The sequence below is a fragment of the Hippocampus bargibanti genome, linkage group LG22 (genome assembly GCF_051943395.1).
Source record: "Hippocampus bargibanti isolate YZ-2025 linkage group LG22, ASM5194339v1, whole genome shotgun sequence".
In the NCBI taxonomy this organism is placed as follows: domain Eukaryota; kingdom Metazoa; phylum Chordata; class Actinopteri; order Syngnathiformes; family Syngnathidae; genus Hippocampus; species Hippocampus bargibanti.
In genome coordinates, this window is record NC_142755.1 from 1,025,814 (window position 1) to 1,039,833 (window position 14,020).

The following is a 14,020-nucleotide window of genomic DNA, read 5'->3' on the forward strand; positions in this document are numbered from 1 at the left end:
GTAAAGAAGAAACGGCATAATAAACCAAGCTTATTTCAAGGTCCATAAAACGTGACGGCCCTGCAGGGGGCTCCCGGCTAACGTTTTAAGGTCAGGCAGGTTGGTTCACTTTCTTATTTTTTATTTTTATTTTTATCACTGCTCGCTTATCAGGATGAGGTGCTTCAAGGCTCAAGAAGAGTCCAATAAATAAAGATGGCGATGCCCGGCACAGCGCATTGATCTTGCAATGGAAGAATAACGACTGAAGCAAATATTCACCTGGAAGGCTTCAAAGTGCAATTGACTGAAAGTTCAAGGCCTTCTTAAAATGGCACTTTGCTACACGTGGTCGCAGTGCGGCAAAAAAAAAAAAAAAAAAAGAGGGATCATCGCAAAAGCGAAATCATGGATCGTGTGTGTGGCTCCATTTGAAAGCTTGCAACAAAAAGGTTTCTTATCATTTTGACCATTTTAAAATTTCAGGAAAAAAATGACATTAAAATTATATATTAATAAATGAATAAAATGGAAACAAAGACATTATTTGCAGCAATTTGGGAGTTATGTTGTCAGTAAGTATACGTTCATTAATACATTGCATTTTAAATAATGATATTATAGACCAGAGCTTGTGATCCATTTTATGTATTTATTTATGTGTTTATTTATATATTTATGTATGTATTTATTTATGTATTTATTTATTGATGTGTTTATGTATTTTTTTATTTATATATGTGTTTAGCTATTTATTTACTAATGTATGTTTTTATTTATTTATGTGTGTATGTATTTGTGTATTTTATTTTATTTATTTTTTGCTCATTTCTTTATTTATGTTTCTATTTATGTATGTCTATTTATTTATTTGTGTTTATCCGTTTATTTGTGTATTTATTTATTTCTTCCTGTGTTTATGTAAGCGTGTATTTATTCATTTATGTCTTTATTTATTTATTTGTGTGTTGAATTATTTAGGTGTGTGTTTATGTATGTATGTATTTGTTCTCATTTATTTATGTATCTACTTATTTATTTAATATTTTATTTATTTATTTGTGTGTTTATTCATGACTATGACTGTTTATGTATTTATTTCCTTTCTCAATTATTTATGTATTTCTTTGTTTTTTTATGCACGTCTTTATTTATCCATTTATGTGTATTTCTTTGTGTGATTATGTATGTCATTTTTTTGTTCATGTATTTCTTTATTTTAGCGGCGGGCAGTATATGATTGTCATGCTAATCTACGGATGAGTAAACAAACATGTCTGGGAGCGCCTCTTCGTTCCATGCAGTGCACGTGAGAGCCCTTTTGTTGGAGTTCTTCCGCCTGGAGCGTCTATCACAACATATTAGGCTGCCTTAGCTTAACTTGGCCTAAAACAAAACGGCAAAATGACTAAGGGTCCGCGGATTAGCGTGGAACTAGCTTATAGCGACGTCGCTAATGGCCTTTGAAGCAACCAAAATGAATAGTATATCCTTCTGTAAGCCAAACCCTTTGTTCAATCATCATGTTCCATCCAGCTCACCCTAACCCACCAATAAAAGTTTTATCCGTGCAATCACCCCCCTGTACACATGTCGATATGTGATACAGACGCGATCGCCATTATACCGCCGCACCGCCACTATATTGTCATTCAAGACGTTGACAATAAGCCTTGCACATCGCCCGCAGCCGAGACATTATACTGGTGGGAAAATAGAAGACGGAAACGCAACGTCAACACCCGCTCTCGCTCACTTGCATTCGTTACAGTCACGCATTTAAAAGACAGATCAATTTAGTCGAGCAGGAAACACCGCCATCTGGACTGCGGCACAACAAACAATGTCATCTACAAAGTCAGTCCATCCAGGGAAATAAACGCGCACATATTATGACACTTGCACGGCTACCCCTTCCCCCTCTACCCCACTTCTCCAATGACGAGTCGCCGTGTCATCCGGTATATCTTTAAAAAAGACCAAAATGGCAATGTTATGACTCAGGATGCAGCTCCGAGTTGCTCGCTATCTCTTGGAAGATAAGAATAGCTTAAAACAAGAAGACAAATACATGCCCGTGTCCCAATAATGAAAAACGAGTTGAGAATTCACATTAACCCCTAAAATTCTGAAAGGTACGGAAGAGGAAAGATGTCGCTCATAATCCAAAGCATACCACACCGACAAAAAGAAGCTAACATGGACAGGAATGACGGGGACACTGCATGGATACCGAACTATCTTTCGACCACTCAGAAACATCCGTTAGCAAGTCGCTCTAAGCCAATGGGGTTGCCATGAAACATGCTAGGTAATAGCTAATGGCAGATTAGCAATAGGTATGTTGCCTTCAGGAACCTCAGAGATAAGAGTATCGGCTCATACTGTATTTTGACCTTTTGTATTTTGAATTTTCTTTCACAAGAAGAGAAGATATTTTCCTGTTAGAATATATGAAGGGACGTTTGTCGTTATTAGTCCCCCCCGAGTCGCTCGCGCGTCATTGTCTCCGCATTGTGTTTCCGTCGTGCTCCCGTTTCCGCGTCGCTGAATAATAAATGACAAAACTGGAGCCGCCTAGAATATGACTTAAAAAACAGCATTCAAGGCCACTTTCGTTTTTTTTCTGTCGCGCTCGCAACACACTGGCGCGTCGTGCATCCCAACCCCCTCACTAACACCCCCCCACGGGGGTCTCGCACCGCTAACGTTCCGTGACAGCCCTCCATCAAACTTGCACGCGGATCTTATTAAAGTCAACCAGCGTTGAGTGCTTTATTTTCGACCGGCCGGACCTCTTTGGGTCTTACCGACAACATACCTGCGCAAGTTTCCTGAGGGCGTTGCTATGGAAACTGATAGGAGATACTTTTGGGAGTCTAAGCTACCCCCGCCCCCCTTTTCAAAGACCTCTCCACCCATTCCCCTCTTTCCATACACCCACACATGAGTAAATCCCAGGAGAGGGAGCCGAGAGGGAGAAATGTGGGCGCATGTTTCTGAGGCGGCAGGCGTGTGTCCACTTTCACGCAATCTGAGGTGTGAAAAGCAGCCCAATGGCTACCAATCGCTCGCCATCTTTTTTTTCCGGGGGAAAACGTGGAGAACGGGATAGGATGATTAACTCATTTACTGCCAAAAGATGTGCAAAAATGTGTCTGCTCCAGTGCCAGGGTTTTTGTCATCGTCACTCAAATTACAGGACCCACAGAATATTGACTTTTAGGACGACATCAACATTCAATCCAGCAGTTAGAAACCTTCTTTCATCACAAAAAAAGGTTAATTCCTAAATAATATGGGTCTGGAGTTATATGAGCTCGAAATGAGGGCGGCTAACCAAAATAGAATACAGGTAACATCCGATTTACCACCGAGTTCCGTTCCGACCAAACTGTTGAAATGGTCGTAAGTTGAAATCCATTCAAAATGTTGAATAGAGATTCTGAGGCTAAATGACACGCAAACTCCTCCCACTCTGGTGCCATCACACGGTCGATTGCTGTGCGAGAGTGACATGCTAGCTAGCTGGCCAAAATTGTCGTGCAGGTTGCCGGCCTGCTAGCGCGTTGCGGTGCCAGGCGTAGAATTAAAATTTTAAAAATAGGGTTTTCTTTTTCAACAACAGTTGGAATCGGGAACAAAGCGCTAACGTGGACAAAAGGGAAATACTGCCCCGAGAGGACATGACCAGAGCTTTATCTGCACCTGAACAAGAAAAAAACAACGTTGTGTTTTTAATTCCTGAATAAATTTGTAAACGGCACTGAATGAGTCCATCCAAAGTGTCTTATCGTGCATGCAGTCAGACCCACGACAAATGTGACACATTCCAGTCAAGCGAATCGATAGTATTGTCGGAAAATCCACGATGTATCCAAGACAGCCGCATCGTCGGCGCTTCACAAGCCTTACAAAAAAAAACAAAAAAAAAAACAAATCCAAATGAACCCCGACTGCGTAATTGCTTGCTTTGTTCCTCTCCCTCAACGGCCTTTTCAAAAAGTCTTCCTCTGTCATAATGACAAGACAGACACATGCAAAAGCCGTCAAACAAAGGCAAAGTCCCCCTTCTACCATTTGTTTTATCCACTAACGAAGACAAAAAGAGTGAGTGACAGGCACAGACAAACACATAAAAAATAATTAAAGAATTGCAGAAGAGAATATGTTGGAATAATAATGTGGCAGTCTCCAAAGGTAATAAAAAGAGAATAGGAAGTGGTGCAAAAGCCAGTCAAACAGTCTGTGAGCCTTTCAAAATAAACCCCCCAATGAATGTTTGAAAAAAGATTCTTTGAAGCTATTTTATAAAAACAAATCTTTTTTTCTGTGATCTTGTGAGTGTTGCTATCTCCATGGCAACCGCATGTACGGCAGCCGTGAGCTTTCTAGAAGCGCATGCGATGATATGAAGGGTCACGGTGGAGTGGAGCGGACAAGGGCAAATGTACAAAAAGGGAAAAAATGTAGGTGAGAAATGTACATTTCACAGCAGCAAAGTGATGAACGAAAAGAGGAAAGGAAAAGAAGAAGTAGAAAAACAAAATGCAGGAGCTGCTGTGAAGGCAACCACTCTTGCGGCGCCATTTTGAATTCAAAAGAACAACAAAAACAAAATAACAAATATGACAATACAAAAATACAGACAGTCACTCAGTCGCTAGTTTAACAAACGCCACGAATCGCTAGCTTAACAAAAGGCATGAATCGCTAGTTTAACAAACACCATGGATCGCTAGCTTAACACCATAAATTGCTAGCTTAACAAACACCGTGAGTCGCTATCTTAACAAACGCCAAGAATCGCTAGTTTAACGCCATGAATCGCTAGCTTAACAAAAAGGCATGAGTTGCTAGCTTAACAAATGCCATGAGTCGCTATCTCTGCATTGATAAGTCATTTTGGTCTCACTGCTGCCAATTTAAGTGCGTTAAAAGGTGAAATCATCCCGTGCACCGATTAGGATGAATACGGCGAGTCCTTCCCATTGACTTTTTTCATGTTAATTGTATTTTTTTTTGTCACCATTTTGATGACAAACGCAGGAACAGAGCCACTATTATCCAGCGCGTTAGCTCATTGACATTCAACGGAAGGCGCCATTACTTTCTAACCGCATTTCATTAGCCGCCGCACACCGACTCTCGCTGCTCATTTGCATGTTTGGTCCTCAAGGGTTGAAGCGTCCACGGCCCCGGCACTCACCCCGCCAAAATAAATTACCCAAGCGACGGGTATGACGGCACTGCTGACAAATGCATTTTGGGTGACGGAGATTTTTTAGCGGGTGGTTGAAATATCCACATTCGACAATCCCGGTTATTTGCCTGACGGTCTGCTAAGTGCTTGCTAGCTTGCGGCTGGAATTACGATTGAAATTTTGTTATTCTAAGTTCAAATACGGCTCGGAATTATTTCACAAAGGGGAAATTTGCAAAGCATGTTGAATAAATAGAAAACAGACACACAAAAAACAGGAAGTCGGTCAGCCATTTTGGTGGATGGCAGCAGCCATTTTGATTTCGTCCAATTTGAAACATAAAGCAGATGTTTCAATGTGTGGTTTTGAGTAACTCAAAGCTGAACGCCTCAAAAATAAAGCCACACAAAAATAAAACAGGATAGGGTGTCCGAGCTGTCCACCCAGATGGAAATAAAGATGAAAACTTTGAAAATGTCAAACCTCTCCATCATCGCAGAAAGAAAAAAAAAAGGAAAATGTCAACGCTCTCAATCAACTTTGAAATTAAATGGCTGTGTGCAATTACCAGACATTACAAATACATATTTATATTTATTTTTATTCCTGATTAACTTGGCAGGAAAGGAACATTTCCCAGAATGATTTGATTTTAGTTTAAGTTACTGATGTCCTTCTATCGTCCTCGCTTAAAAGTGATGTCCATGTCCTTGTTTGGACAATTGCAAGAAAATGTTGAGAGAATTTGACTATAGAACACTGTCAAATGTAAATGGGGAACTAGTGTGGCAGTGTTTTTTTATGTTTTGCCTACTCATTAAAACTCTGGTCGCTCAAAAATATCACATTTGATTTATTCGTCAGGCAGTTGCTGAGCGAGCGACATCTGGTGAATTTGCAGCGAGATGGAAATAGATCAAGCTCAGCCGACAACGGGGGAGGAAAAATAAATGGATTTGATACAATCGAGCTGACAGATGGTTTCCTCAAAATCGAAAGGGATGTACAACGAGCTAAGATCTCAACCGAGTCAAGAGAGGCGACAAATACAGGTAACATCCGACTCACGGCCAAGTTCCGTTCTGACCAAACGGTCGTAAGTTGAAATGGTCGTAACTTGAAATCCATTCAAAATGTTGAATAAAGACTCGGAAGCTAAATGACTGGCAAACTCCCCCCTCTGGTGCCATCACACGGTCGATTGCTGTGCGAGCGTGAGATGCTGGCTGGCCAAAATTGTCGTACATGTTGCCGGCCTGTTAGCGCGTCGCGGTGCCAGGCGTAGAATAAAAATTTAAAAAATAGGGTCAGGAGGTCGTAACTATGAGTGGTCATAAGTCGGATGTTATCTGTACATGAAGATGTAAACCTTTTGCGCACTTTGTAAGCCAATCACGCCATAAACTGTAGCAACCGCTGTCCTCGCAAGGGTTAAATTAGCGGTACGCTCAGCAACAAGTTTTGGGCGGTATGCTTGCGCCCCCCGCTCCCAGAAAAACACACCGTGTATTCACTTGAAGGTGCCGGGAGATAAATTAGATAAGATCCAAGCGCAATCCATTATTCATAATGTATCTGAAAAACACGCAGGGAAAGGAAGCGGCGCTCTGTTTTTTTAGGTCAAGCACTGGTGTGCAAAGACGGGGGTGCTGGTGGTAGGCTAACAACTTTAGCTTGGCGAGAAAAAAACACAGAAAGTCCATTTGTAAAGGGGGTTCGGCAAGACTTGTACAGACTGCGGGATGCCATAACTGGGCATTTGGCCAGTTGCGAGATAAGCGGCGGGCATCTTATTACGATCATAAAACACAATCGGTGTCATTTTGACTATTTCACATTTCCGAACAACAGTGATCATAATTTGCTTCGCTGGCCGAATAAAGACATGTGGCGGACCGGATTTGGCCCCCGAGCCGTGTCTTTGACACCTGTTGTTTGATGTCTATCCATTCAACCATGTTCTGATCCGCTTTACCGTCACGAGGGTCCTGAGGCATGTCTGGAGCTGATCCCGGCCATCGTGGGGACACCCTGAACTGGTCGGCAGCCAAACGCAGGGGGCACACAGAGTCAAACCATTCATACAAAGTCCTTCCTGAAGATGCTAAAACGTTTGATTTATTGAATCTACTACACACACGCCCCCGTGGCGTCTGTAAAAAGCACATTTTCACCACATGGTCGACGTCTGAGGCGTTGGAAGCCTGGAAAGATTGACGCCAGATGGTGCAACCCTTTGTGCGCCGCTACCGGGTATGCTAATTATTATTTGTGTGAAGTGAGCCTCCCGCTTTGAACGCCGATGACACGGCCCGAGGCATGCCCCAGATTGACCCCCACTCCGCAGTACAATGTCGCTATTCACCACGCTAGCATGCGCGCCTGAGGAATAGCGGTAAAAAGGATACGGCGCGGACAATGTAATATACACAAACGCATCGGGGAATAAATGCTCGGGTGCGCTCGTGACGGCAACGCACGCCAAGGTCATGTCTGAAATAGCCACCGCTAATTATGTAGCGCTGAATGGAGCCGTTATGGTCCGTCGGTCTTTTTAGGCGAGGCTCTTTTGTTCATTCACATGGTTATACATCATTGTATGAACCGTGTTGCTAAAGCGCTATATAAATCAATATGTGTTGTATGTTTAAAAAAATTACAGTTAGCAATACTTGGACTATTTTAGCGTCATATAACCATCGCTCTTTTGTACAATTTGGTTTGGTCGCTGTTCTTGAACCGAGGCTGAGCGTGTTTCTAAAACCAATTGCCAAATGAATTAAACGGCGCTAATCAGTGAGCAACAGAGGTTCCTTTTGTAGCCGCGGAAACGTCTATCATCCCTTTTGCCAAACAGATGGCAAAGCAAAAACTGGCCTCCCAAACAAAGAACGACGCTTCAAGGACGTTTTTTTCGCGGGTATCTGACCGTTTATCTATATTCCGTGACGCTCAAGTGTCGTTGAAAACAGATGAACGTGTGGCTTTTGAGGTGAGAAATGAAGCACGGATGAATGCTAAGCGCTGATAGCCAAGGGAGAGAAGTCAAGGACACCTCGTGAATGGCGGTGTTAAAAGAAAATAATAATAAATGAGACTTGGTTATCCGTCCAATCAAATTTTTCAACTGCGCTAAGTACATTTAGCAGTCTGGCTGTTAGCAATTGACAAATGGTGGACGCGTGTCCTCTGGTGTGTTGTAGTCAACCGCCCGATTCCCCACCGCCTCCCCCACTCTGATACGCTCTTCAATCAAACCATAGCTAGGTGTTAAGTACCATTTCAAGGGACGCCATTTTGCATGGGAAATGTCATTAGCCGTTTGATCATTTCATGCATCGGCGAATGCTTCCATGTTGGAAAAAAATGGTCTTGAAAAGACGACGCGTACGCGCAAGAAAAGCAAATGTACGGCGGGGGAATGGGTGAAATGGACTTTGAAGTGTACGACAAAACAATTCCATCCCAATGAGTGACTACAAAGCGGACAAATGTCCCTTTCTTCGCCCACACGCAATTCGCAGCGTTTTTTGGGCTAAGGGCGAATGTCCACTTGACAACATTGACCCAGTTTGGCGTGTTAGCGAGTACGCACAAAGGCGTTGTTTGAGGAGAACGGCGTTATAATATTGTCGACTTTAATTTCATAGAAGGGTGGGGAGGGAAGGGGAGGGGGGGTGGACAGTGTACATTATGGCGCAAACAGCCTGGACTAAAAATGTACGACAACTAAAAATACACAAAAGACGCTAGCGTTTTAGCCACCAAAACCGTGACAGTAAATTGAATGCATGAATGAATGAATGAATTTTAGACACAAAGCTTAACTCGTTCACGTCCATTGTTAACCACAAAAATCCACATTCCGTTTGACCCCACTTCCATGGTTTTTATATTAGCTTGACACCCTGCGCCACTGGTGTCAAAGTCGAGGCCCGGGGGCCAGATCTGGCCCGCCACATCATTTTATGTGGTCCATGAGACCAAATTAACTTTCATGAAACTTTTTATACATTTGAAATAGTCCGATTTAATCCATCACGACAATATTTGATCAAGCCGTTATTCTTGATTTCTGATTCGCCATCCATTTTTTTGTCCGCCATGTACATAGCGGTGGTTAAATGATTGTTTTGTTTTATTTATTTTTGTTACAAAATTTCACACCCCTGCCTCACACGCAAAAGCCGTTTAGCCCTTTTGCGCAACCTATAAATCAGGAAACATATTAGCTATCGATCTAACTAGCTATCTATTGGATATCTGGCTATCTATTAGCTGGCTAGCTCGCTTTCTCAGCTGGCTAGCTATTTATTAGCTATCTAGCTATCTATTAGCTGACTAGCTGGCTTTCTTAGTTGGCTAGCTATCTATTAGCTAGCTTCTTGAGTTATTCTGTGTTGAGTGAACGCTGGCGCGTGTGGCTGCCGCTGCTCACCCACAGAAAAACACATCATGTAACTGTAAAGTGACCTTGAGAGTTTTGGAAGGCACTCATAAATTAAATGGATTATTATTATGATTATTATATAACCCGATACCACGACAAGCCGCTCACTGTCGTAGCCGCTATCCTTCAACATGTTGCTAAACAGCGCTAATTAACAGCACAAGCATGCTAGGGAACTTAACACATCACAACCGACCTTCCGCCACAGCCACCGGTGACCCGGACCCCCCCCCGGACCGTCTCTCCTTTGCGAAAAGCCAGACAAATGACGTTCAATCCGAAACGGCGAAGTAGCGTCAACGTGAAGAATTTGCTACGCTAGTAAAGTGTGAAAGCACATCCTCTTGAAGTTAATGCCTTGCTTGTAATTCAGCTGCAAGGTGGAGAGGAGTAATGGGGGGCTTTCGGGGGGGGCTTGGGGGGACAAGCGGGGGATTTATTGCCGCCGTGTGTCTGATAAGAAATTAATGAGGGCGATAAAGCAACTGCGGGCCGTCACGCTTCGGATGACGACACCCCATCGGGGCGGGGTGGTGGGTGGCTTCGTCCTACCGTGCCCCCCACGCATTCCTGAATTAATTCGGGAATTGAAGAAAAATGTGACATGGAGCACCATTCTTCAATTTGTTCGGGTTTGGCTTTTTCTTGCCAAGGGGGTGCCGATCAAGCGCTGGTCAGACCTCTGGCAATTTTTTGCCTCTTCCACCAGAGGGCGGCATTTGCCTTTTGGCCTTTTGTTAGTGCTTTGTTACCGTTTCAGCTGTTGTTAAAGCGCTATACAAACCAATATGTACGGATTGGATTTTGTACAGGCGCCCCCATTTCAAGCTCAGATAACTCCAGACGCATATAACTTAGGAATTAACTCTTTGAAAGCTGTTTGCGGACCAAAACAGAGCCGAGGATGCTTGACATGGATGTTCCCATTTAAAGGCTCCGTGGCCACCTAATGAACTGCCCGCTGAGTTTTAATCAATACCGACTGATCGTTTGTCGGGATAAGCGTCGGACAATAAGGCTCATCTATCGGCGCCGCGCAGTCACGGGACAGACGGCGGTGAAATATTGATCGCGGTGAGACCTCAGCTGAACGCTGGGAAGATAACGGTAACTCCGTGATGGATCGCTCAATAGGCTACTCGACAGATCTCCGCTGTCTGGTGGCCAGCAATCACCTCGGGGATGCTAACTCTTATCTAGATGCTATCAAAACTGCATCTGTGGAGAAAAGTAATCAATAAAAAAAGTGTTTTAATGCCTTGGGGCTATTTCCGCTACCTTCTTACACCCCCCCCCCACACCCTCTTTTTGTGCTTGTCAGACACTTGAGGCTCAGTCGGTCAATGCAAATGGCTGCTTGCTGTTGATTGATAGCGACAGCTGCAGTCGAAATACCAAACGTTTGCTTCCACACATGCACACGGAGTGTTTATAGAGGGTGCAAACAGAGCCCCGGTGGCAGATTAACCACTTTACTTTCCAATTAGCCCACTCAGCAAGAGAGGAAATGGCTCCTAGTGGCCTCGTGCTTCCTTTCCTCGTTATTTCTGTTGCGAGCACGTGTCGCTTTTCTCTGATCTCATTCCAACGTGGACAACACGGGCCAAGAGCCAATTTGCCTTCACTTCCTGTTTGGTGTAACGAGGCTTCCTGCATGGGGGGAGGTGCAATTGATGGTTGAAAATGCATCAATTGTGGAAATAAGAAGTTATTAGACTTTTTTTTTCATTCAGAGGGGATTTTTTTGCCTCGCTATCAAATATGGATGTTTATCACACAATCAAGGTTCACGGTGTTCCACAAAGATCCTTCCTGAGTACACCGGCATATCAACTCATTCACTGCCATTCACAAATGTATTTGTGAATGAAAAATATGACATTGAACGCCATTCCCCAAGTTGTTTGCGTTTTGTTTTCTTGCTAGGGTGCTGATAAATCGTTGGCCAGACTTCTGGCAATGTTTTTTTCCACAAGGGGGCAGCATTTGCTTCTTTTCAATGTTAGCAGTTTGTTCCAGATTCAGCTGTTGTTAAAGCGCTATATAAACCAATATTTGTATCACATTTTATTTTCGACATCCACCCTCATTTCAAGCTCATATAACTCCAGACTTGTGTAATTTAGGAATTAACTATTTTTTTTATCTAATGAAACAAGAAAGACAAAAAAATTAACTGCATTGAATGTTCATGTATAGTATTAAAAGTCAATATTCTGCGGGTATTCGAGGGACAATGACAAAAACCCTGGCACTGGAGTGGAAACTTTTATGAAATCAATGGTAATCCTCAGGGGTCACTCCCGAGGGCCTGTTCATTTTGATTTAGGGGCTTTATTTGCAGATTTTTTTAACAGGATTACAATGACGAGCTGTAGATGTCCTTGAGAGTTTTGAAAGGTGCTTATAAATGAAAATTATTATTATTATTATCATGCATCCTACTCATCATAGCAATATAGCATAATTATGAAAGACATCACCAATGTTATTTATCCAAAGTTGGAGCCAAATGACATTTGCAGAAATTTTGATGACAAAATTCATAAAAATGACACACTTTAGTTTTTCACGCCTTACCGTTTCCTACACTGACACATTATCCCCTCCGCTAACTTCCCCTTAGCTCATAATATCGCCGCTGATGCGTGGAAACGACGAGCGTGTCATTCATTTGAATTCCAGATTGAGTTCGCTGGCCCTCCCGCATTCATTACAGCTGTTCCCAGAATGCCGCCGTCGGCATGTTTCAAGGATTTAACGCGTTGAGGTCGACAGATGTTTGCTTATGCGTAAAAAAAGTATTCTTGCCTCGCAGTATTGTGCACGTTTCAAAAAATATAGAGATCAAAACACACCCTAACTTTATTTAAAAATGTTTTCACGCACCATGTAACTCACAAACATGGTTCGATATTCGCTATCGGTAACCGCTGTCCCCGAAAGGGTTAAATCTAAAACGAGCTATTTATAAACGTACTCAGGAAAATAAAAAGACTATATGCTATATGCTGATACTAGAAACATGTTCCCTTGTTTGTTTCGCTAGCTACATTGCTCCAAAGTATAGCATCATAGCCATTAGCGTTAGCGCATTCCACTTAACACCCAATGAGGTTGTTCAATTTCACGGCAAGAGCCTCCGAATTATCTCATCCGAATTCTCTGTCTTGGTGGACAATATTCACTCCAACCCCAGACTCATGACTGACCCAACGGTTGCCATAGGAACCGCGGGTTATGGAAAAAGCCTAATGAAGCACGCGGGGCCCTTATCCTGCTAACAAAAAAACTCGCACGTAGGAAAACAGTTTGCCAATGTGATGATGGTCTGTTATTGAAACATTTTACGTTGAATTTTGATGCGCATCATCCGGACCTACAGCAGTGCAACCCACCGGGAAAACCCCTTTGAGGGACAGCGGCTAGTGGAGTGGACAGCTAACCATGTTATCGGGTTACAGGATGCGTGAAAAAGTGGAAGCTTTTTTTTTATTATGGGGCCCTGGGGGGGAGTGTTGTTTTCGCTTACCGTCTCCTTTCTCTACTCCAAAGGGGATAACTCCACTTCATGTTCCGCACAACACATCTGCGCTCGCTTTCCCAGTCAAGTCTGCACAGTCTTGGTCTCTTTATGACACAAATCTAACAATGGAACAATGTTGTGTAGATTTTATATCCGTCGTATGTACATTTACGTATTTAAGTACTATTATATGGATGACATTTCTCATTCATCTGGTATACAAAGTCATGAGCTTACCCACGCTGCAGTAAGAATGCTGACTCGGTGTTGGCCAAGCGCTCCTGGAAAGTTAAGTGGGCATCTCTGGGAAATGCAAAATGCTCCACCTAATGGGGGAAAAAACAATAAAGATCAGTTGTCATAGGAGGAAAAGGATCAGAATAATGTCAAGTGTGTTGCCGCAATGCAATAAATAACAATGCATGCAATTGTATGATCTGCATATTGATGTAAACAAGCCCAGGGAATGGGAAATGCAACAATAAAGGAGAACATATATTATTTTGAAGTTAGCAATTGTTCAAATCTCCGGTGGCTTAATAATGTGAAAAATGCATATTTTCACACGATGCTAGGATGTTTACACACGATGCTAGCCAATGCACAATATGAGGCGATTTGTACATTGACATGACATTTTCCGGTGGGGTTTAATTTATGAGTGTAGCGATAAAACATAAACGGTAACTTATTTCTTTTTTCCCCTTCCCCAAAGATATATGTTGAAAATGACACGTTAAATATACACTTTGTCCGCTAGCAAGTTGCTAACGCTAATCGTTTTTGGCGATTGTTGACGCTAGCTAATATGCTACTAGTTCGGATTGTTTTGCTTTGGAAGGCAAAAACACGATGAAAACA